Source organism: Silene latifolia, chromosome 8 (assembly GCF_048544455.1).
Source record: "Silene latifolia isolate original U9 population chromosome 8, ASM4854445v1, whole genome shotgun sequence".
In the NCBI taxonomy this organism is placed as follows: domain Eukaryota; kingdom Viridiplantae; phylum Streptophyta; class Magnoliopsida; order Caryophyllales; family Caryophyllaceae; genus Silene; species Silene latifolia.
In genome coordinates this window covers 46,232,570-46,254,786 of record NC_133533.1, presented here as the reverse complement: position 1 = coordinate 46,254,786, position 22,217 = coordinate 46,232,570, and the positions used below count along the sequence as shown (strand labels likewise).

The 22,217-nt window shown below is 38.5% G+C and overlaps 1 non-coding gene across 1 annotated transcript; it reads left to right on the top strand.

The window, feature by feature from the left end:
• The first annotated feature begins 21,787 nt into the window (after window positions 1–21,787).
• On the top strand, window positions 21,788–21,894 carry LOC141597954 (small nucleolar RNA R71). Its single transcript, XR_012523161.1, has one exon. It is a non-coding gene; the product is annotated as a small nucleolar RNA R71 (small nucleolar RNA).
• The last annotated feature ends 323 nt before the right edge of the window (window positions 21,895–22,217 follow it).

The following is a 22,217-nucleotide window of genomic DNA, read 5'->3' as shown; positions in this document are numbered from 1 at the left end:
ACAAAATAAAATGGACCATCCATTTTATGTTAAAAGTGCCGAAAATATGGAGGGAGTATAAGGTTTATATTGTGTTTTTATTTTAAGTGGAAAACATAATAATTACAACCTAATATACCCTTGCATGCCTATTTGATCTTGATAAGAACACAAGCTCATGCATTGGGCACTAGTGACCCCTCCCCATCGGTTTTTACAAGAGGGAAATATAGAGAGTTTTTCCTCTATTATTCATTCCATCTTTTTACCTATTATTTTTTTAGTGTAAGAAAAATATTCTCTCTACAATTTGGAGAAACTTAGAGAAATAAAAACCTCACAAATCATTCCTCTTTACCGAAATATTCAAGAGCAATACAAATTATTTTTGTATCATTTTAAGTAAGACTTGTATTATTTCTAGCACAAAATAATATTAGTTATTAGGGGTTTTCCTTGGGTATTCACTTTTGGGAGAGGTTCTACTTTGGACCTTTTGTTCATCCATTATTAGGAAAGCTCAAGAACTAACAAGAAGGAGATCTTGTTGGTGCCCTAATATCCGAAACCTCAATGTAAGATTGACGATTTCTTCTTTTATCTTGCTTTTGTTTACATGCATAAGATCTTCCATTTATTTCATGACTAAACAAATTTGAACATATATGAATATGTAAATTAATGAGATTAATGAATCTAACAAGCGGTATCATGAGCCTTAGGTTGGTTGCATGCAAATCGGTTTATAGTTTTTCCAAGTTATAAGATTAACATACAAAACTAATTAATTTGGATTTATGAAGATAAACCTAAAAATAACTTTGCATGTTAAAAGTTGCTGGTCCTAACTGATTTTTAGGACATTTTGGTTTATTCATGGATTTTATTGTTCATTTTATATTATTTTGGCATTAAAATGTGATTTTTATGATAAAAATGTCATTTTTGGACGAAAATTAGCTAAACTTCGAATTTTTCAGTGATTTTCATATATGTTTTCACATATATTATATACTGATGGCCTGTAAATGTTCATGATTAAATGAGTTGTTTTGCTCGAAATATGGATTTTTCAAGTTAAAATCGTATTTAAATGGGTAAATAGGTTAATATGAGTTATATTTCGAATCTGGTCATGGAAATTTAGTATGTTATCACAGAAAATTTTACAAGATATGTGTAAAATATTTGGCTATAATGAAGTCTTTATGCATGATTTATGAATTTTTGATTAAAAATCACGTAAATAGTGACTATAATTAGTAATAATGCTAAAACATACTTCATGACTAAAGAAAAAATGTCACATATTGCATTTTATTATATATTTGATATCTAAAAGTGAAAAGTTGATGAAAATAATTTTTCTCATATTTTTATGGTCATAATTGTTAAAATCGATAAACCGCAACATTGTTTTTCTCGATAAATTTTCGAAATTTGTAACCTATGTTTTGAACATTATGAGTGTCATGGTATTTTTCCAGAATGTTCATGAGTTTAAATTTCAAATTTCGAATTTATTTGAAATTTTTATAATTTAATTTGAAGTTTATAGCATTTTTTTGTAATTTTAGGTCCATTTATGAACAATATTAAGAAATCAAGGTTAATTATTGTCAAAATGTTAGTGGAGACTAATTTTGAGTCCTAAGTGGTTAGGGTAATTAACTTGTACATAAATATGAAGTTATGTAATTATTGTGATTTTAAAAGGTTAAATCACGCAAATCCATAAAAACCGATAAATATACGATATTGGCTCTTTAAAGGCGATTTAGCATAACATCTATCATGTTCATACATATTATAATGCTGCATTTTATTTATGATTGTCATATTTTAATTTTATGTAATTTTTAAATTATGTAATTTTACTTCGTATGGCCTTAGTTTTAATTGGTATTACCCGAAATGTATGAGAATATCGATTCGGTTGTAATTATTGTGATCTCGTATCACCGTTTTGTAATTTAATAGATTTATTTTAATTTTTAATTACATATGTATAATAGGAAATTATGTAATTCTTTTGTAATTTAATTATTCCGGAGTTCCTTGAAGACGGTGCCATTCGAGAAAGCGGTCCATCAAGACGGTGTTACCTTGAAATGCGTGCCAAGACCGAAGTTCAAGGGACCAAAGGAGTTGGTTTCCGAATTTGTAATAGTTCATTAGATTTACTATTTTAGGAAGGCCATACTAGGATTTTATTTTTATGTTTTGCATTTTATTTATATGTTACATGCATCGCTAAATCGCCATAACTAAACATGCATTTTAATCGAGTTTATCGACCGTGTCAATTACAATTATCGTAGTTCACCGCTTTAGTTCACTTAAAACGTGATAGATAATAAATTGACATGACCTCTCGCTAAAATAAACAATTGAGACTTAGCCTTACCAAAAAGTAGAAACCATGAAAACCTATTTCATGAAGGAGTGCGCTCGGCCACACCGGGGTACAAACCTTGTTACGTAGGGGAAGTGGGTGATAAATGTCTATCCACCGAATTCATGTTGATAAGGGATGAATCGGCCCTACCGTGCCCAAGTTGATGTGAATTTGGATCATGGACACATTTATTCGAAATTTGGGTTGAACTCAACAAAAGTATTCTCGACCTTTGCCGGATGTGTTTTGGGCTAAAGATAAATATTAATGTAATTTTATCGACCAAGATGATACCTGTCGTAGTGAGTACCAAAAATAATATTTATAAATTCCAAACTAAAACTAGCAAGCGGTAGTAAGGGTCGATCCACAGGGAGGTAGGGAGTCAAGTTTTTTTTATTTCAGTCTATGAATTTCTGGGGGGTTTGATTTGAGTTTTATCTAAATCTAAATGCGAAGATAGATGAACAAATAATAAAAATAAGAGTAAGCAAATGATAAAAAGGAGCTAAGACGGTCGGTTCACTATAGCTGCGATGGCACTGATGCGTGTCATTTATATGATGTTTTACACCCTGTTTTACACGTATTTCAGAGCTCAATTATATAGTTTTATGCTACTATTTGCCCCATTTCGTCTACTTTCGTATTTTTATGTAATATTGCAGATTTATGCGGAAATGAGTAGAAATCGAGCTAAATCCATCCCCGAGAACATTGCATTGCATTTGACGTGAAATATTTACTCAAGGAACGAGCTTGGTGCGCATTTCGAGGCCCAAAAGACAAATCCACGAGAATTTAGAAGTCAAGTATCAGCTACTTCAGTCGATCGACCGCTTCCCTTAGTCGATCGACCAGACCACGAGTTCCAGTAGCTACTGTTTAGCGAAGAGCAGTCGATCGACTGCCTTGTGTGGTCGATCGACCAAGCCGCTAATTCTGACGTGAATAAGAAGATCAAGAATTTAGAAGCCCATTGTGTTTTAGGTTTTGGAATAAAGTTACGTGATAATTCTATATAACGTAACCTGCACACATTGATACATTCATTCAGTTTTTGATTCAGTTTCTATTCAAGTTTTTAGCATTCAGTTTTAGGAAATAATTAGGGTTTGGTTTTCGAGTTTATTCATTCAATACAATTCCCTTCGTTCGTGTTTCTGATCTTGTTCCTGCAATTCTTCTACTGGTACTCCTTTGTTCCATAATTTCAGTTTTATTGCTTTATTATCGTTCGTAGTATAGAAATTGCTAGTTAGTTTCCCGAGGCCAAAATTATCGTTTTATGTTATTTGTTTGTTCAATTATTTCAAGCATGAATTCAGTAGTTTTATTCGTTAAATTTATTGTTGTTTCCGTAATAGTCATGAGTAGCTAAATTATTCGTGCTAGGATGTAGGGGATCTGTAGGTTAGGCGGCATTAAAATTAGTATGACCTGAAATCGCACGCCGGTCGATCGACTGGGTTCCCTGGTCGATCGACTGGCCACACTGAGATTGTCTTCGTTTTAATTGATTTAAATTCTATATTTGACGAATCGAGTGCACGCGACTAGTTGAATGCTTAGGAAATGACTGACCCATTAGATCGAAAGATAGGGAAGGTTGTTAGACTACCAATTAAAATGACTAAACTATGCTAAGATCGAAAGATAGCTAAAGTTTAGGCCTTTAGTCACTTTTCAGGACGAGAGTCAGTACTAGTGATATTAGGGACCTGTAGCGAGATCGAAAGATGCTACTTGTTAAGACTGGACCGAGAGGACTTCTTATTTTCCCGTCTCACGTGATTTATTTCAGACCTACCTAGTATGCTGCCGCCAAAACTATAGTGAACCGACCGTCTTAGCACCCTTTTAATATCTTTTTTCATCAATTAGCTTAGTTTACTGTTCTTTTATTGCCACTAGTATAGAACAAATCAAATCAAACACCCCCTCAATTGTTACTTTAAAACTAAAATTAGACAACTGATAATTGCACCGCCTCTCTGTGGTTCGACCCTGTTACCACTAGCTTCTGTTAGTTTTAATAGGTATTATAAATTTTATCTTTGGTGCACACAACGACGGGCATCAGGCACATAATCCTAGGTAAGTCCGAAATACAGTCGTGTAGGATGGGTAAAACATGTCCTCTCGGTCTAAGTTAACTAGCAGCTCCTTTCGGCCTATGCTACTAGTCCCTAGGTCTCACTAATACTAGCTCTCGCCCTTAAAAGTGATTTCTAAAGCCTAAATTACTTATATTTCGATCTTAGCAATTTAGTCGTCTTAATTCATTAATTAATGCCCTCCCCTATCTCTCGATCTACGGGTTGGTCAAAACTAAGCATCTAACAAGTCTCCTCTCGGTCTCATTGTTAGATATTGCACTTAACAAATCAAACGGTGCTAATCAGACACGGGTCTGGTCGATCGACCAACTACCTCAGTCGACCGACCACACGTCATAGTCGATCGACTAGTTAAGCCAGTCGATCGACCATGCCCTAATTCGGGGTCACCTATTCTACGCCATCTACGCTATAGCTCCCCTCACATCTTAGCAAAGGTACTTAGCTACTCATGATGCTGATAATAACAACAGTTAAATTAACAAAAACTATAAAGGAAAACATGATTAAAATTATTAAGCAATAAAAACGCAATAAAGTAATTAAGGTTTCGGGATCTAACTAGCAATTTTGAACTAAGAAAGGCTAATAAAGATAAACTGTAAATTGAAGAACTGAATTACCGAAGATTAGGATCCGGAAGCAATGAACTTTATTAAGAAAACTAAACTATCAATCCAAAGTATCGAATTAATGAAAACTACTAAGTACTAGAAGGAACTGAATGATGAATGCTGGATAACTTGGATGCCAAGCTGAAGTTACGTTATAAAGGAAAAATAAGGTGACTTTTTTCCAAAACCCTAATTACATTGCGCTTTCTAATTCTCATTCTTAAATTGCGCGTCAGATCGTGGGGTGGTCGATCGACCACTGGGACCAATCGATCGACCAAGGGTGCTGTACAGTAATGCATTCTGACGATTCCTGTAGCGCGCACCGATTTTAAAACAGCTGCCATTTTTTCGTTACTTGGTCAAATCAGGCGTTCTACGCGGCGTTGGAAAGTTAAGAGAATAAGCTTTCACCTCCAAGTGGAATCAATCGATTATCTGCTCTAGAACTCGAGATATATCCATATGAATAAGGCTGCAATGTCGAGAAGCACTTCTTCGCTTATTTAAGCTTTGCAACTTGTACGCAACCATGCTTTTGCTATCTTTTAGGCCTTGAAACGCGCACCAAGTTCATCTCTTGAGTCACTACTTCATGTTAGGTCCTATGATAAATACTCGGGGATGGATTCGGCTCATTTTTCCGCTGAATTCTTCACATTTCTACAATATTACACAAAAAACACGAAAGTAGACGGAAATAGGGAAAATAGTAGCATAAACTACATATTTAAGCTCTGAAATGCGTGTAAAATAAGGTGTAAAACATCATATAAATGACACGCACCACAAGAGTTCTAAAAGTCGAATTGATTAAGGGTTAATCCACCGAGTTATATTGATAACGGATGAATCGGCCACACCGTGCCCAAGTTGATATGAATTTGGGTCTTAGAATCATTTATCAAGTTGGGTAGAGGTCACTAGATAAATGCTATAAAACTTGTTTAAATTAATTCACGAGTTTTATTATTATTTTGAAAACGACAAGTGTTTTATTCCTTCTATTTTGTTTTGTAGACCACTTTTATTTCTCATAACAAATGGCCGCACCAAACACCAACGCCACCACTCTCACTAATGTTTCATGGCTCCAATCCTTCATGGATCGTTTTAAACTTGAAAAGAATGGGTCAAATTTCTCCGATTGGGATGCCCAACTTAAATTAGCCGCCCAAGGTGACGACAAGCTTCGTTACCTAATTGAGGCCTCTCCACCCGAACCTAATGCTAGGTCGAGTGCCGCCACTAGGGAAGCATATGAGGCTTACCACAAAGAGTCTGCCGCAATGAAAAATGTGTTGATTTTTGCTATGGAGGCGGATCTCCAAAGGAGAGCCTTTAAAATGGGCACCGCTTATGAAATCTATTCCAAACTTGTGACTATGTTCTCACAAGCACCGAGGATCGTCCAATATGAGGCGGCCTCGGCATTCTTTGATCTCGATTTCAAGGAGGGCCAAAAGGTTAGCCCTCACGTGCTCAAATTATTGGAGCTAGTCGAGACATTGAAACTTCAAAAGGTTGAAATCCCCAAGGAGCTCATTGTTGATAGGATTCTTCACTCCTTATCCAAAGTCAAAGCATATGTACAATTCCGGGTGAATTTCAATATGCAAGACAAGGACCTAAGGATGTGCTTAATATACGCACTAAGAGCAAGGGGAAGTTCAAGAAGAATGGGAAAAAGAGTAAGAGGCAAGCTCCCATGTCCACCAAGGCTAAGACTTTTGAAGCTAGCACTTCCAAAACAAAGAAGGGTCCTCTTGATAAATGCCATTATTGTAATGGTGTTGGACATTGGAAGAGGAATTGTTCCAAGTATCTTGGTGACATCAAAGCTGGAAAGATCACTCCAGTAGGTAAATGACTATCCTTTCTTTTATATTTCTAATTCAACTATTGTATTTTGATACAAAGTTGTGATAATGTATCCCCTTTTTATTGTAAATAGGGCCTCCTCCAAGCAAAGAAAAGGGAAAAGAGAAGCACTTGAGAAATCATGAAGGAGCTAGGAGTAGCTACCAATGAAGCTTGGCTTTTATTATTGTCTTTATTTCAATGTTATGAATTTTAGAACTATTTTGATTTCCGTGTTCGACATGGAAATAGTTGATCCTTTCTAAACAATGGTTGTATTTTGGATTATGGTGACTTGGCTTACAACCTAAGTCACCCCTTTTATCGTATTTGTTTGTTCTAAAAATTCGTCTTTATATGCTTGTACATAGAAATATATGATCATCTACTTAAAGTGATCCAATAGACAACTATAATGATGGGATTCATTATATGTCCACAAGCTTAAGGCTTATGTATGATCAATTATAAAGTGATGTTGAGTTGATGAACTCTTCTAAAGGAATGTCAATTACCAAGTACACTCATCAAATCTAAAATCTATTAGTCAATCTATGAGATAGTCCTCCTTCTACTTCAAAATCATTATTTGTGTCTCATAAGCTATCTTTAAATATCTAGTGTATTTATTCTAAAGATAGAGTGGGAGAAAAATGAAGACACAAAGAATACAAAGAATAATTTGTATGCTTGAGTAAATGTGATCTACAAAAGGAAGAATGATTTGTATAGCAATATAGATAGTATACTTGAATAGATGAGATCTATGGTCTTGAGTAGATGAGATCTACATGACAAAAGAGACCAAGTGAAGTAATCAAAAGAATATGTTCTTAAGATAACTACACGAGGAGACCAAAAGAAAGTGTTGATAGAAAATGACTAAAGAAGATAGAAAATGAGTAAAGAAAAGTATAAATAAGAGATTTGGCTAGTCTATGACCTACATATAAATAAGAGTTTTAATATTGATATTTACTTAAGAGCCTAAATGAAACAAAGTTGAATCCTTGAATATAAATGAGATTTATGATTAAAAGTTACAAAGAAAGATATGCCGATGTCTACAAAAGCTAAGTTAATTGTTAACCACACTAGTGTCATTACTTAACCTCATTATGAAAATGAAATGGTTATACCTCCTTCCGAAAAGGGTATTTTGAGAAGGACGTGTATTAAATGGGATTTCACATTTAAGTAATGACATTGCTACACATCATTTTGAAAATGAATGAGTTAGAGATTAAAATCTCTTTCCATAAGTTTAAGATTGAAACTTTTTCAAAATAGGTATTTTGAAAAGATATGTTGGGAACATATATGGTTTTATCTTAATAACTTGGCAAAGCAAAATGTATTTCAATTCTTGAAATGTTTCGATTGAGTAGTCAATGACAAAACACATGAAATTTAGTGGGAGTTTGAAATTATCATGTGAAGACATGAAATTTAGTGGGAGCAATCATCTTGTAAAATTTATAACTCATTACTCATTGAGAATGACGAGCTAGTACTATCTTTCACAAAGAAGTATTTGAGTTTTCAATTCTGGATGAAAATGGACTAAGATGAATCCAATCACATCATGGGATGTTGGATAGGTATTGAGATATGCACATCAAATCAACCAGAAAGGTAGGTTATTCATATCGACGAAAATGGAATTACCATAAGCAGTCATGGTCATTCATTGAACCTAAGAATGGTTGATCACATGATTAAAGATTACTAATGTTTCCGCCATGAGTATAATCATGCACATGTCCAATAATGAATCATATGCTTAAGAGCATGATGAGTCATTGGTAAGCCATAGAAGAATCGTCACGAATTCTTGAGGAGAACTAATGAGCTATTGTAGTGTTTGATAGAACACTCTGTTATGTGACAAGAAGTTGCACATATTGAAGCTTCGAAAACGCGTAAGGATTTATGAAAATCCTAAGCTATTTACGCTAAAAAGAGAAATAAGAAGTTTGAAAAGATACTTGGTTATAGTAAGAAGTTACTCAAAACTAGTTATTTCAAATTTGCTAGGACTTATGAGAAGTGCTAGGCTAATCATCTTGACAATTGTTGCAAGATCCTACAAAACATATACCTGGTACATTATGAGTTGGAAGAACACTTGACTAGTGCAAGTTATGTCGTCCACCATAATTCGTTTGTTATGTGATAAACAACATAGAAGTTCTCTCAAAGTGAAGAACCTAAACCTAGTTTGGGAAACTAGATATGTACTTGGTGAGATTCATGCTATCTAAGACAAACATGAAAATAGAGGAAAATGCAATTCAAGAGTTTGAACACATGGACACATGGTGTTTTAAACTCATGTTGCAAACGACTGGTGTTTACACACCTACAATATACATCACAAGGTGGTAATATGGTATTGACTATTTGAATGTGATGTCCACATTTGTCGTTTGAGTTATTATTAACTCACCTTATACCTTGTTACATCCAAACGGGTTGTAGAGACAATTGAACCCCGTTAAAGTGAACACGGATTAGCATTGTATTCGCCCATAGTCACTTACATGAGGTGACGTCTCGAAGTGACTAGAGTGTGGTGCGATTGATGGCATGTTCAAGTGGCATGGAGTCATGTGAGATGACTAGTCGATCACATAGGCAGACTGTTAGGAACACTTTGTCGGGCTAATGACCGATTATATAGTTCTGGCAAATTTATATAGCCTTGTCGTGGCGAGAGCTACTATAGTATTCTAATGAGTCGATTCTTTTGACTAAAGACTGTTCGCCTAAGGTGGCAAAGTTTCAGATTAACTTTGATTTATGTTACTACGACCTTCGTAAATCGGGTCAAATGGGCATATTTTGGGTTATGATGGCTGTGGCTAGTCGAAGGGAATAAGTGCGATAGGAATTGTCCACCCCTTATCAGGGTTATAACAATATCTCAGGGCCACTCGAGGAGTAATGAACTGGAAATACGTGGCCACACTCGGAAGGTATCTATGGTAGATAATTCCGGTCAATCAGTAATTCTCCAGATCGAGGAAACGACTCTCGATATGATCACTTGCAAGTATGACCTGAAAGACACCTTGTATTGAGTGGGAGATAGTAATAGGACAAGAGAATTGGTGACGCACATTTGTCGAAGACAATTGGGAGATTGTTGGAATATGTGTCCTCCGACAATAATGCGATCACAACTGTCGATCATGATGATCACATGTTTAAATCTCATTTTAAGAATACATGTGGGATGTAATATTTTACTGATCAATTTGGTCCACACATATCGGTAATGATTGGTGACTAGAGTTTGACATTCGTAAATGCGGCAGTGTTGATCAGTTGATCCCCTTAGGTCATACCTATAGGGAAATACCCTTAATTGATTATTTAATTAATCGTATTCCGATACGAGTTAATTAAATTGCTTAAAATTGACGGATGATTTGTGAGTGAGATTAACGTGTCTTATTATAATTCGATTAAATTAGATACGGTCTAAGTAATTGAATTGTTTTATTACTTAGATAAAATTATTGTTTACGAAACAATTTGAAATTGAAATTGAATGAATAATTTATTATAAATACAAGACGTTGTAATTTATAATTTGATAAACCGTTTTGATACAAGTAATTATGAATTACTAGTCGATTTTGTTAATGACATATTTTATGAATATGTTGATTTTTAATATGTTAAAAATACATTACAATTTCACATGTCAAGTAACATGTCACATATGTCACAATTGACAAATGACAAAATAAAATGGACCATCCATTTTATGTTAAAAGTGCCGAAAATATGGAGGGAGTATAAGGTTTATATTGTGTTTTTATTTTAAGTGAAAAACATAATAATTACAACCTAATATAGCCTTGCATGCCTAGTTGATCTTGATAAGAAAAAAAGCTCATGCATTGGGCACTAGTGACCCCTCCCCACCGGTTTTTACAAGAGGGAAATATAGAGAGTTTTTCCTCTATTATTCATTCCATCTTTTTACCTATTATTTTTCTAGTGTAAGAAAAATATTCTCTCTAAAATTTGGAGAAACTTAGACAAATAAAAACCTCACAAATCATTCCTCTTCACCGAAATAATCAAGAGCAATACAAATTATTTTTATATCATTTTAAGTAAGACTTGTATTATTTCTAGTATAAAATAATATTAGTTATTAGGGGTTTTCCCTGGGTATTCACTTTTGCGAGAGGTTCTACTTTGGACCTTTTGTTCATCCATTATTAGGAAAGCTCAAGAACTAACAAGAAGGAGATCTTGTTGGCTCCCTAATATCCGAAACCTCAATGTAAGATTGACGATTTCTTCTTTTATCTTGCTTTTGTTTGTATGCATAAGATCTTCCATTTATTTCATGACTAAATAAATTTGAACATATATGAATATGTAAATTAATGAGATTAATGAATCTAACAGGAAGACCTCTACACTCGGGTGCCTGACCTTGGCCACAGAGTCATAGATCGGCTCAGGAAAGCCATGATAGAGCTTGGACTCTCCCTCGGGGATGAAGTATCCATTAAGGGTCAAATGATAGGGACGGAGAATAACCTTGTGCTTCTTGCGCTTCCGAATTAGGAGGTTCATCTCATGTATGTCTTCTCCAGTAGGTTCATAGCCTAGCCCAAAGGGGATGTTGGGGACCTTAGCCTGTTTCAAGGGAGGTAAGGTGTTCTTCAGCGGATTGAGGGGTAGACCCGGGAAGTAACCTTGTGCATCAGAAAGCGGTTGACCGCGAGGTTGGAAAACGGGTCACAATCAAAGGGCTTTGATTCATCGGATAGGGCATTCACAGCTTGGAATCCCCACATCTCACTGTCATCCACCTCAATGGCTTGGGAGGCTAATCCCTTTTTCATGACGGCTTTGATTGGGGAAGCGGGAATTGTGATCGTCTTCCCGTTGAAAGGGACCCTGATTTTCCGATGGAGGGTTGAAGTCACTGCCTTGACGATGTGAATCCAGGGGCATCCCAGAATCATGTTGAAGGAGGCGTCGATATCGACTACTTGAAAACTGGTTTTCCTTTCCAGCGGCCCAGTTATAACGGTTAGGGTGATAAGCCCCGCGACCTTACGACGAGTGCCGTCATAAGCACTTACTCCTTGATTTGTTGGGACCAAATCAGCTTCTTTGATACCCAGTTTGTGAGCTGTTTTGAGGGGAATGGCATTAACTGCAGATCCGTCATCCACAAGAACCGTAGGCACATTCTTTTTGAGGCACTGCACGATGATGTATAGGGTCAGGTTATGATTGGCTCCGAAGGGAGGGATATACTCATCAGAGAAGATGACCGGGTTTTTCAGGTCGGGGACGTCCCTTGTCATGTGTGCTACCACTTCTTCAGGGGAGGAAGTAGAGGGAACAGACAGTTTTCCAAAGGCTTGCAGCAGAGCTTGCCGATGTTCGAAGGATGTAGCAATCAGTTGCCAAATTTAAATTTCGGCTTTTGCTTTCTGCAGTTGTTTTAGGATCGAATTCTCGGGAGCCTTTTCTTTAGTGTCCACGTCTGGGACAGTTTGGTCATTCGTCATTGGAATGATTGTTGAATTGTTCGGATTTTGATAGGGACGTCCGGACCGGGTAATATGACCGATCTCTTTTGCTTGTTTCTCTTTTCCGGGATCACATAGACATCCTCAGCATTCATCTCTCTAGATACCATTGACTTCGGGATCTCGAGGGTACCTTGGAGGGGTATTCCTCGGTGGGCAGTTTTTGTGAGGGAAATTTTTGTGAGGGTAATTTTTGTGAGGGTAATTTTTGTGAGGTTGATTATTGTGGGGTTGATTATTGTGGGGTTAATTATTGTGGGGTGCGTGCCAGAATGGTTGCGGGAGTAATCCTTCCTGGTGAGGGTTTTTGGGTGTTTGGGGAACCTTCCCTTGGGCGCGGTGTTGGAGGATTGAAAATAAATTAGTGGTAAGCATCGTCAAGTCGAGTAATCCTTTCGGAGATACTGACTATAGCCTCTTCAACTTGTTGGAACATGGTAAGCATTGTTGCGGCGCTGAACACGAATACCCCGTCTGATGCATCCTTCTCCAAGGTGTTCACCTCGTCCTCAACTGGTAAGATGAGGTGTGAGCAGTCTAATATCGGCTCGTCATCGAAGATAGCATGGATTCTCAAAGGGTTCGTTTTGTTGTTTGGTTTAGTTGTTGGAGCCAAAGGCAATTCCCCTTTCTCGATCATGTCCTGAATGACGTGTTTGAGCTTGAAACATGTTTCCATGTCATGACCTTTCCCTTGGTGGTACTAGCAGTAGGCATTAGGGTTCCAGAAACGGGACTTCTTAGCATTAGACGGATCTCGAGTGGGTCCGATCGGTTATAATTTCCCTTGGTCCATAAGCTTTTTAGGGCGCTTGCATAAGTTGACCCTAGGTTGGTGAACACTCTTTGAGGGCGCTCAGCTCTTTTTGCGGTTGGCTCGAGGAGGTTGACCTCGTCAATTTTGTTTGTTTGACCATAATGGCGAGATCCGATTGATGTAGATACCTGGTAGCCTCTACCGGTGGTTTTGGCTAGGACACCCTTTCGGAGGTCGTCTTCAATGCGGGTTCCAAGGATTTGCGGATCTTGGAATGTCTTGATGTTTTGGTATTGCAATAAGTTGGCATATACCGGGCGAAGATTGTTGACAAACATCTCCACCAAAGTTGACTCGCTTGGCTTGCTGACCAATTGAGTGCTTACTCTCCTCCAACGGGTTGGGAATTCTATGAATCCCTCCTTATCATTTTGAGTTAGAACCTCAAGAGTACGGGTGTTGTCTTGAATTTCGACATTGTTGGCATATTGCTTAGCAAATTCAACTGCAATCTCATCCCAAGTAGTGAGGTTCTTCAGGTCAAGGAAGTAGTACCATTAGCGAAGGATCGGTTCTAACGATGACGGAAAGATCCGGGTGAAAAGTTCTTGTTTGACCCATTTTATGGCCATATAGTCTTTGAAGGCTCGGATGTGATTGAGTGGGTCCTCCACTCCCTTGAATTTGGGCACATTAGTCAAGGTAAAGTTGTCAGGTAGTTGATCCCTAACGGGTTCAAATCTTCGATTGTTCTCAAGGTGGATGTTGTTACCCCGGGCTACGAGTTGTTCTTCCAAGATTTTGAGCCTTTTCTCAGTTTCGGTCAAGGGCAGAGTGTTGTGTTCTCCAGTTTCCTTGTTTTCCAGGGTGTCGATACGGGTCTCGACATGGTCTAGGATGACCTTAAGAGCAGTGAGTAAGCTGGCTAGCTAGGCAGTTGTAACATCTCTGTTGTCGTTATTGTTGGACGAAGCTGAAGACGGGGCCATGGTTCTGAGGCAGAAAAATGGCTCACATTACAACTCAATCCAACACGGTTCAAAGACTGAATGCAGACAACATAAAGGACGGAACAAAGATCAGACTCAACAAGATGAGGATGACCGTGAGGGGTACCTTGGTGCTGACTTGATTTATAATATGACGATGTTGACCGGACGTTGACTCGCGTCCAATGTAGTGGCGTGACGCCATTGGACGAGTTTTGTCAGAGACGACTCATAAGTAAAGACCGATAAGTACGTTTGCTCTTACTCGATAGGCACGAGGCAGGATCGGAATGGTGGACTGAAGTTTTCGAAAATAGAGATCTTCAAAAAGATTTGTTTGTTGCTTTATAGATGGCTTCCAAAGAATACGGATCTCCGCAAGTCGATCAGTCGAAAGGTCATCTTAAGTTTGTTTTCAAAAGACGATTTGAGTATGAGTCAGCTCGGAAAACAATGTGCTGTTTCCAGAGACGGTTTTTAATATTCAAAATTGTATGTTTTGAAGAGCGAGTTTTAAAAAGTTTGAAAAGGTCTCAGGGACGGTGTATGGTCCTCGGGATCTTGAAAATACCTCAAGAAAAGGGTGTGTGCTTTTCTCGGGTTTTGAAAGAGCCATTGTCGGCGCAAGACGGGTTAAAATCCGTGTCTTGACGCAACGATTATAACGGCGTAAAAAGGTGTTTTGAAATGGTTGTAGAAAACTGAGTTTGAAAATCGTCATTACGACGACCTAGAAAGGCGTGTTGAGATGGTTATAGGAAACCGGATTCAAAAATCGTCATTACGATGGCCTAAAAAGGCGTGTTGAAATGGTTGTAAAAAACCGGGTTTGAAAAACGTTATTACAACGAACTAGAAAGGCGTGTTGAAATGGTTACGGTCGGCGAAAGACCGAGGTTTTGAAATGGCCATTATAACGGCGCAAAAAGGTGTTTTGAAAGTTTGAAAATGACACGGAAGGACTTATGATCACATAACACATAAGCACTCGCAGTTTCATATATTATGTATAATTCTGACAAGGGTTTTGGTTTAAAGGGTGGGTTATACACCAAGCAATCAAACCCCGATTTTCGAGAGGGATACCAATCCAAAAAAAATGTGTAAGGAGGGTGCCCTAGCCTCGTGCTAGACGGTGATGAAAGCTCTTTGACGAAATAGAAATGTGTAACGTCAACGGTATGCTTGACTCAATCGGGATTCGAAACTCGGGGATGAGAAAACTCACGCCGACAAGACGAGCCAATTGGTCGAAAAAGGTTAGGTTATGGGACCGGTCAAGGAACCCGACTTGACCAAAAAATCAATTAATACATTTCAACCAAGACCTCGTTCGAGTCTCACCATCTAGGGATCACAAAGACACAAGTGTCCTAGTTTTCCCCAGCGGAGTCGCCAATCTGTGAACACAGCCACCTACACGCCAAGCCAATCTGTGGACGTATATAGGTCTTTTGAAATCCACGCTCGGCGGCTCAAGAATGCTTTCGACCGGATCGTTTTAGTTCGGTCGGTTTTGTCTCGGCAAGGGTCTCGAAACGATGCAAGAGATGTTCGGAGTCGCCACCAAACATTTGTGGGATACTTGGAACCCGTTCGAATCAACTTTATACCTCGGTCAAACGAAGCACAAAGCGGGGTTTGACATAGGTACTAAAGATAAGGAATCGTCCCTCTTTAGCATCCTATCTCTAGAATGACTCTTGTACGCAATGGATAAGGTCGTTCAATATCCAAAGTTTCTGAGTAAGAGGTGAAGGTACGTATTGGGAAGCCCTTTAATCAGACAGCCAATCCCGCCCGCAGTAGCGGCTTCTACTGATCGATCTTGGTTGGTGAAATGCAAAAATTGATAGAACGGGTAAAAGCATGAATTCGCATCCACTAGTTTGAACCTAACATGTGAGCTTTATATGTCGGTTTATTTAATCCAAATATCAAGTATAAGATGTCAAGTTAAATTTATGGTTGATTTGCATGCAAGACGGAAATTAAACATCCATTTACCGACTTAGGTTTATGGTGCATAACGTGATCCATTTGTCTTAGTAGGGCATTTTGCAAATGTGGGATAAAATGAGTAGATTCGTCATCTGATCCGTCCTATATTCAGGTTAACCGAAGTCGGGATCATCCTGGACAAACGCTGGAAGGGGAACAGACCCTGCATCAGGCAGCCAGAAGAGGCGCTAGCCTGTTGGCGATGCAAAGGGGTCTCCCCAGGTTTGAAAATAGAAAAATGAATGGCCTGTTTAGGCGCGGGTCAGCAAATGATGGAAGACGTGTTCTGACCAATGAAAAAGTTTGTCAACCGTTATGAGAACGAGTGTTTGAACCCGTTTTGGTTTTAAAATGCCGTTTAGGCCGCTTTTGTATTGATTTAAAGAACGAGACTTGAATAATCATCATTGTTTTGACAATATTCGATGTCGGGTTCGATGTTGTAAGCTTGACATGAATAGTTTTGGAAATGATATAAACTAATTGTCTTAAGTTCACTTGTATATAATTAGTCGACATTCATCATCGTAGTCGTGTTAAAATCCGACATGGTATGTAGAACCAAGGATGACTTTATATTGGAGACTAATACATTTGCTTTGAAAATGTAAAGAAATGGGAAAGGCTTTAAAATACCCTTCAAAATATAAAGAAATGGGATAAATGGCGTTAAAATACCTTTTAATATGTAATTAACCAAATATTATCACTGAAACACGGATTAAACCCTCATGGTATTAAGAACCAAGGGTGAAAAAAGTTTTATGGTTAAAAACCTGTCATAAAAAAATGAAATATTTGAAAATACTTGAAATATTAAAAACCGATTACAAATATGAAATAAAAATAAAGGAGATGAAGACACCAAATAGGGTTTGGATTTAGGTTGGGCATGGTCCTTTAGGCGCGAGCTTATCTGCTACATAAGTAGCCTCTGCCTCAACCAAAAATCCGATTTTGGCTTATTCTTCCTATGTTTTGGACCATGTTATGCATGATTTAGCATGTTATAGTCATGAAACATATGAAAACATGATAAAAGAAGATTTTTACACCCTCATACTTACATGCCAGGTCTATGGCGAGAAATCGACGAAAGTGTGTCTACTTGTTTGGTCGGAAAACTCGGTTTAAAAACCGTTTTAGTAAGTAAAAGAGTGTTTTGTTAAGCTTAGTGATGGTGTAGTGGTCAAGATGGTCGGTCAAGTGATTTAATGCACGATGACGGTACCAAACAATGTGTAAGGCTTGTGTTTACGATCGGTAGGTCGTAAACACGTGTCGGATTGTGACTTGAGAAGTCGAGTCTAGAATTTTAAAGGTGAGGTGAGGGGGCGGACGCTCGCGCAACTCTCAAATGGTGGCATTTGGGGGGTATTTATAGGAAAATGCGTGGTTGTGTGTGTTTTGAGCGACGTGGCCGCATAGGTTGCTCAAATAGGCGCGAGCCATGTAGCTCGTCTTCGAGGTGTCTTGTCGTTATCACACAAGTGCAATCATGATTTGTTCTATCCTAGGATTTGGAAGAACTTGATTTGTACTTGACCATGTATGATTCCGGGAAATCTTAACATGGAAGCATTTGAATGGTTTGTATTTTGTGTTTGACTCGGTTTGACTCGTTGTTGGAGTCGGGATTTGAATTTTTAGTCGGTTTTTGATCCGGTGTTGGTTTTGACTCTAGTTAGTGTCATCGTGACCCCGTCATCATGCTTTAAACACTCCAGGTACTTTTGAAAAGTTTAGTTTTCGAAATCGTTTTAATTTTTCCGACGTATAGTTGTACACAAACTATTGATCAAACGCTGCGATTCCTAAGCATGTTGTAGTCCGATAATCATCGGGTTTTTGTTGAGTATACTGGGTATCTACAGGAAAGAATCATCAATAGGTAAAGGAACTTCCCCTTCTTGCAATGGTAGGCGTGATAAATGATCAGCTACCAAATTCTCAGCGCCTTTTTTGTCATTAATCTCCAAATCAAACTTCTGAAGAAGGAGTATCCATTGCAATAAGCTTGGCTTGGGTTCCTTCTTAGAAAATAAGTACCCCAGCGCTGCATGGTCAGAAAATACAGTAACTTTCAAACCTAATAAGTAAGACATGAATTTATCTAACGCATATACCACAGCTAACAACTTCTTCTCTGTTGTTGCATATTTCACCTGAGCCTCATCCATAGTTCGGCTTGCATAGTAAATAACACTCAAAGCTTTGTCTTTCCGCTGGCCTAGCATCGCGTCAATGGCATAGTCACTAGCATCGCACATAATCTCAAAGAGCAGCTCCCAGTCTTGAGGCTGAATGATCGGTATCGAAATCAAGGCCTGCTTCAACCTGCTAAAAGCAGAAATACATTCATCAGTAAAATTAAATGGAGCATACTTAAGTAGCAATTGTGTAAGTGGTGTAGCAATTTTAGAAAAGTCCTTAATGAACCGCCGGTAAAAGCCACCATGACCAAGGAAACTCCTAACTCCTTTAACATTAACGGGAGGAGGTAATTGCTCAATCACTTGGACCTTTGCTTTATCAACCTGAATACCCTTATCAGACACTAAGTGCCCAAGGACGATGCCCTCATTGACCATAAAATGACACTTCTCCCAATTCAGCACTAAATTAACTTCAATACATTGCTGCAAAACTTTCTCAAGGTTAGACAGACAATCATCAAAATCATTACCATATACGCTGAAATCGTCCATAAATACCTGCATAATAGACTATATATACTCAGAAAATATCCCCATCATACACCTCTAAAAGGTAGCTGGGGCATTACACAGTCCAAATGGCATTCTGCGATAAGCATAAACACCATACGGGCAAGTAAAAGTAATCGTTTCCTGATCGTCAAGATGGATTGGGATCTGAAAGAAACCTGAATATCCATCTAAATAATAGAAAGATTTATGTAAGGATAATCTTTCTACCATATGATTAATAAAAGGAAGGGGGAAGTGATCTTTCTTGGTGGCGGGATTTAATTGTCTGTAGTCAATGCACATCCGCCAACTTGTTACTACTCTAGTTGGTATTAGTTTATTTTTCTCATTTTTCACCAACGTAGTCCCTCCTTTCTTTGGGACTACCTGAACTGGACTTACCCACTTGGAGTTGCCAACAGCGTAAATAATACATGCATCAAGTAGTTTCATCACCTTTGCCATAACAACATCCTGCATCTTCGGATTCAACTTTCGCTGACCTTGCTGGAACGGCTTATATCCTTCCTCTAGCTCAATTCTGTGCATACAAATGTCAGGAGTGATGCCCTTAAGGTCATCTAAACTGTATCCTAGAGCTTTCTGGTTTTTCTTAAGAACGACCAACAAAGCAGAAAGTTGGTTATCATCATGTTTAGGATTAATAATAATAAGATATTACTTAGAATCATCTAAGAACACATATTTAAAATGAGAAGTAAGAGGTTTACGCTCTGGTATCTTTACCTCAGCAGCATAAGAGGTTTCCATAATGGCGTTTACCGTCTCACCTTTCTCAATAGTGAACTCCTTACCTTTCAGAGCATCCTTCATCGTCCTGTAGTCGACCTGTTCATCCTCTGCAAACTCATCAAGAGCTATCAAAGCTTCTAACGGGTCCCTAAGAAGGGATCCCGTCTAATAATCAAACATAGATTCATCTACAATGTCTATTGCATAACATGTATCCTCTATCATAGGCTTAGCCAACATGCTAGCCAAATTAAAAGTGACCTTGTCATCCCCTACCTCGAGAGTAAAACGTCCCTGTTTGACATCAATAATAGCCCCTGCAGGATGCAAAAATGGCCTACCCAAGATTATAGGAATATGTGTGTCTTTAGCCATATCTAACACAATGAAATCAACAGGTATAAAGAATTTACCTATCTTAACAGGGAAATCCTCTAATACAACTAGAGGTCGCTAAGTGTCCGGTCAGCCATATGTAGGGTCACGTTGGTAACTTTAAGATGCCCCATATTTAGTTTTGCGCAAACCGAATAGGGCATGACATTGACACTGGAACCCAAACCACATAAAGCCTTATCTATTACATGAGTGCCTATGGTATAGGGAATTGAAAAACTACGAGGATCTTTCAATTTCGGTGGAGACTTGCTTTTTTGGAGTGTACTACACTCTTCTGTAAAAGCAATGGTCTCCACTTCGTTAAAGCTCCTCTTACGGGTCAAGATATCCTTCATAAATTTGGCATACGAGGGTACCTGGGTAATTAGCTCGGTAAAAGGTACAGTTACCTGAAGATTTTTGACGGCCTCCAAGAATTTACCGAATTGTTGCTCGACTTTTGTGCTCTTTAGGCACCCCGGAAAGGGAACCTTGGTAACGATTGGCGGGTCAACAACTTTAGTCTTCCTTTTATCAGAAATAGACGCCTTAACAATTTCAGGTGACGTCCCATCAGTAACTGGTAACAGATCAACAACCCCGTGTGATGAAAAAGTCGATTGACCATTTGAACCAGTCGATCGACCATCTTGCCTAGTCGATCGACGTTTTTCAGTCTCGTTGTTGTTCTGTTATATGGTTTTAGTTGATCGACCAACAATTGTTGTCGATCGACTATTTTCAGACGTTACAGCAGCTTCGTCAGCTGCTTTTCCTTCTGCATCCACATCTAACTCCTCAATTATGACCTTTCAACATTCTCAGGATCACGGGTCCATTGTAAGTAACACCGCTTTGAAGATGAATCACATTAGCCGTGTTATGTGAATTCTCAGGCTCAGACGGCAACGTACCTGGTTGTCTACTTGAAGTGGATAATTAGGCAATTTGATTGTCCAACATCTTGTTATGTGCTATTAACTGAGTGATAAGGGCCTCTTGCTTCTGTGAGGCAGCCATCTGCTGTTGTAGCATGGCCTTAATGTTAGATAGGTCATTGTTCTGATGTTGTTGACCTCCTTGATTGTTCCTCTGATAACCACCCTGTGGTTGATTTCCACGATTCTGAGGGATAGTGTATGTCGAGCTCGGACATTGTGGCGGTAGTGGAGTTGGGTTGAGAACATTTTGACTCTGATAGGATAAATTAGGATACTCTCTAGTCCTCTAATTATAGAAATTTGAGTATGGTGTACCTTGTTTGAAGGACTGGATGGCGTGCACCTGCTCCAAGAGGCTCACACATTCAACTGCACCATGCCCTGCAATAACACATCTCTCACAAGGGGTTTCCTGATGGGTCATGGCATAAACTATCTGCTAGTTTCCCAAAGACTGGGATGTCTTTAGTTCGGTGATCTGGGGAGTTAATGCCTCTAACTGAGCTGCAACAGCTCCATCGAATGATCCTCCCCCTCTCGTACTACCTCTGGGATTCCCATATTTAGCAGTGTGGGTAGCTATTTAGTCAATTAGTTTCCTGGCATTGGTATCATTAGTATTGTCCAGGAATCTCACGTTGGCTGAAGAATCGAGTAGAGCCCGATGGTCATCATATAGTCCATTGTAGAACTATTTGCAGAGAAACCACTTCTGAAACCCATGGTGAGGGACTGAGCGGACCAGCCTCTTAAAACGAATCCATGCCTCGTTTAAGTCCTCAGTAGGACCTTGTTTGAAACTAGTAATTTGATTTCTCGGGGTATTTGTCTTTAGGGGCGAAAAATCTCTCTTGTAAAAGGCAAGAGCTAAGCTGTTTCAGTCGGTAACCCCTTGGTCTTCCATGTCTAAATCATGCAGCCACTCTGCATCACCATTTTCGCAGAGAAAATGAGAAGAGCACTGTAGATACCTCATTTCTGCACCTCCCGCCAAACACCCAGTGATGATTGGGCCGCATGTCTAGCATATGTCGCGATTTTATGACGTTTCGTAAATCGGTTAATAAAAGGTAACTCAAACACTTGTGTCTACCTCATGGTCGTCATCTAGGTGTCATTACGGTCGTTTTGGCAGTAATTAAAGTA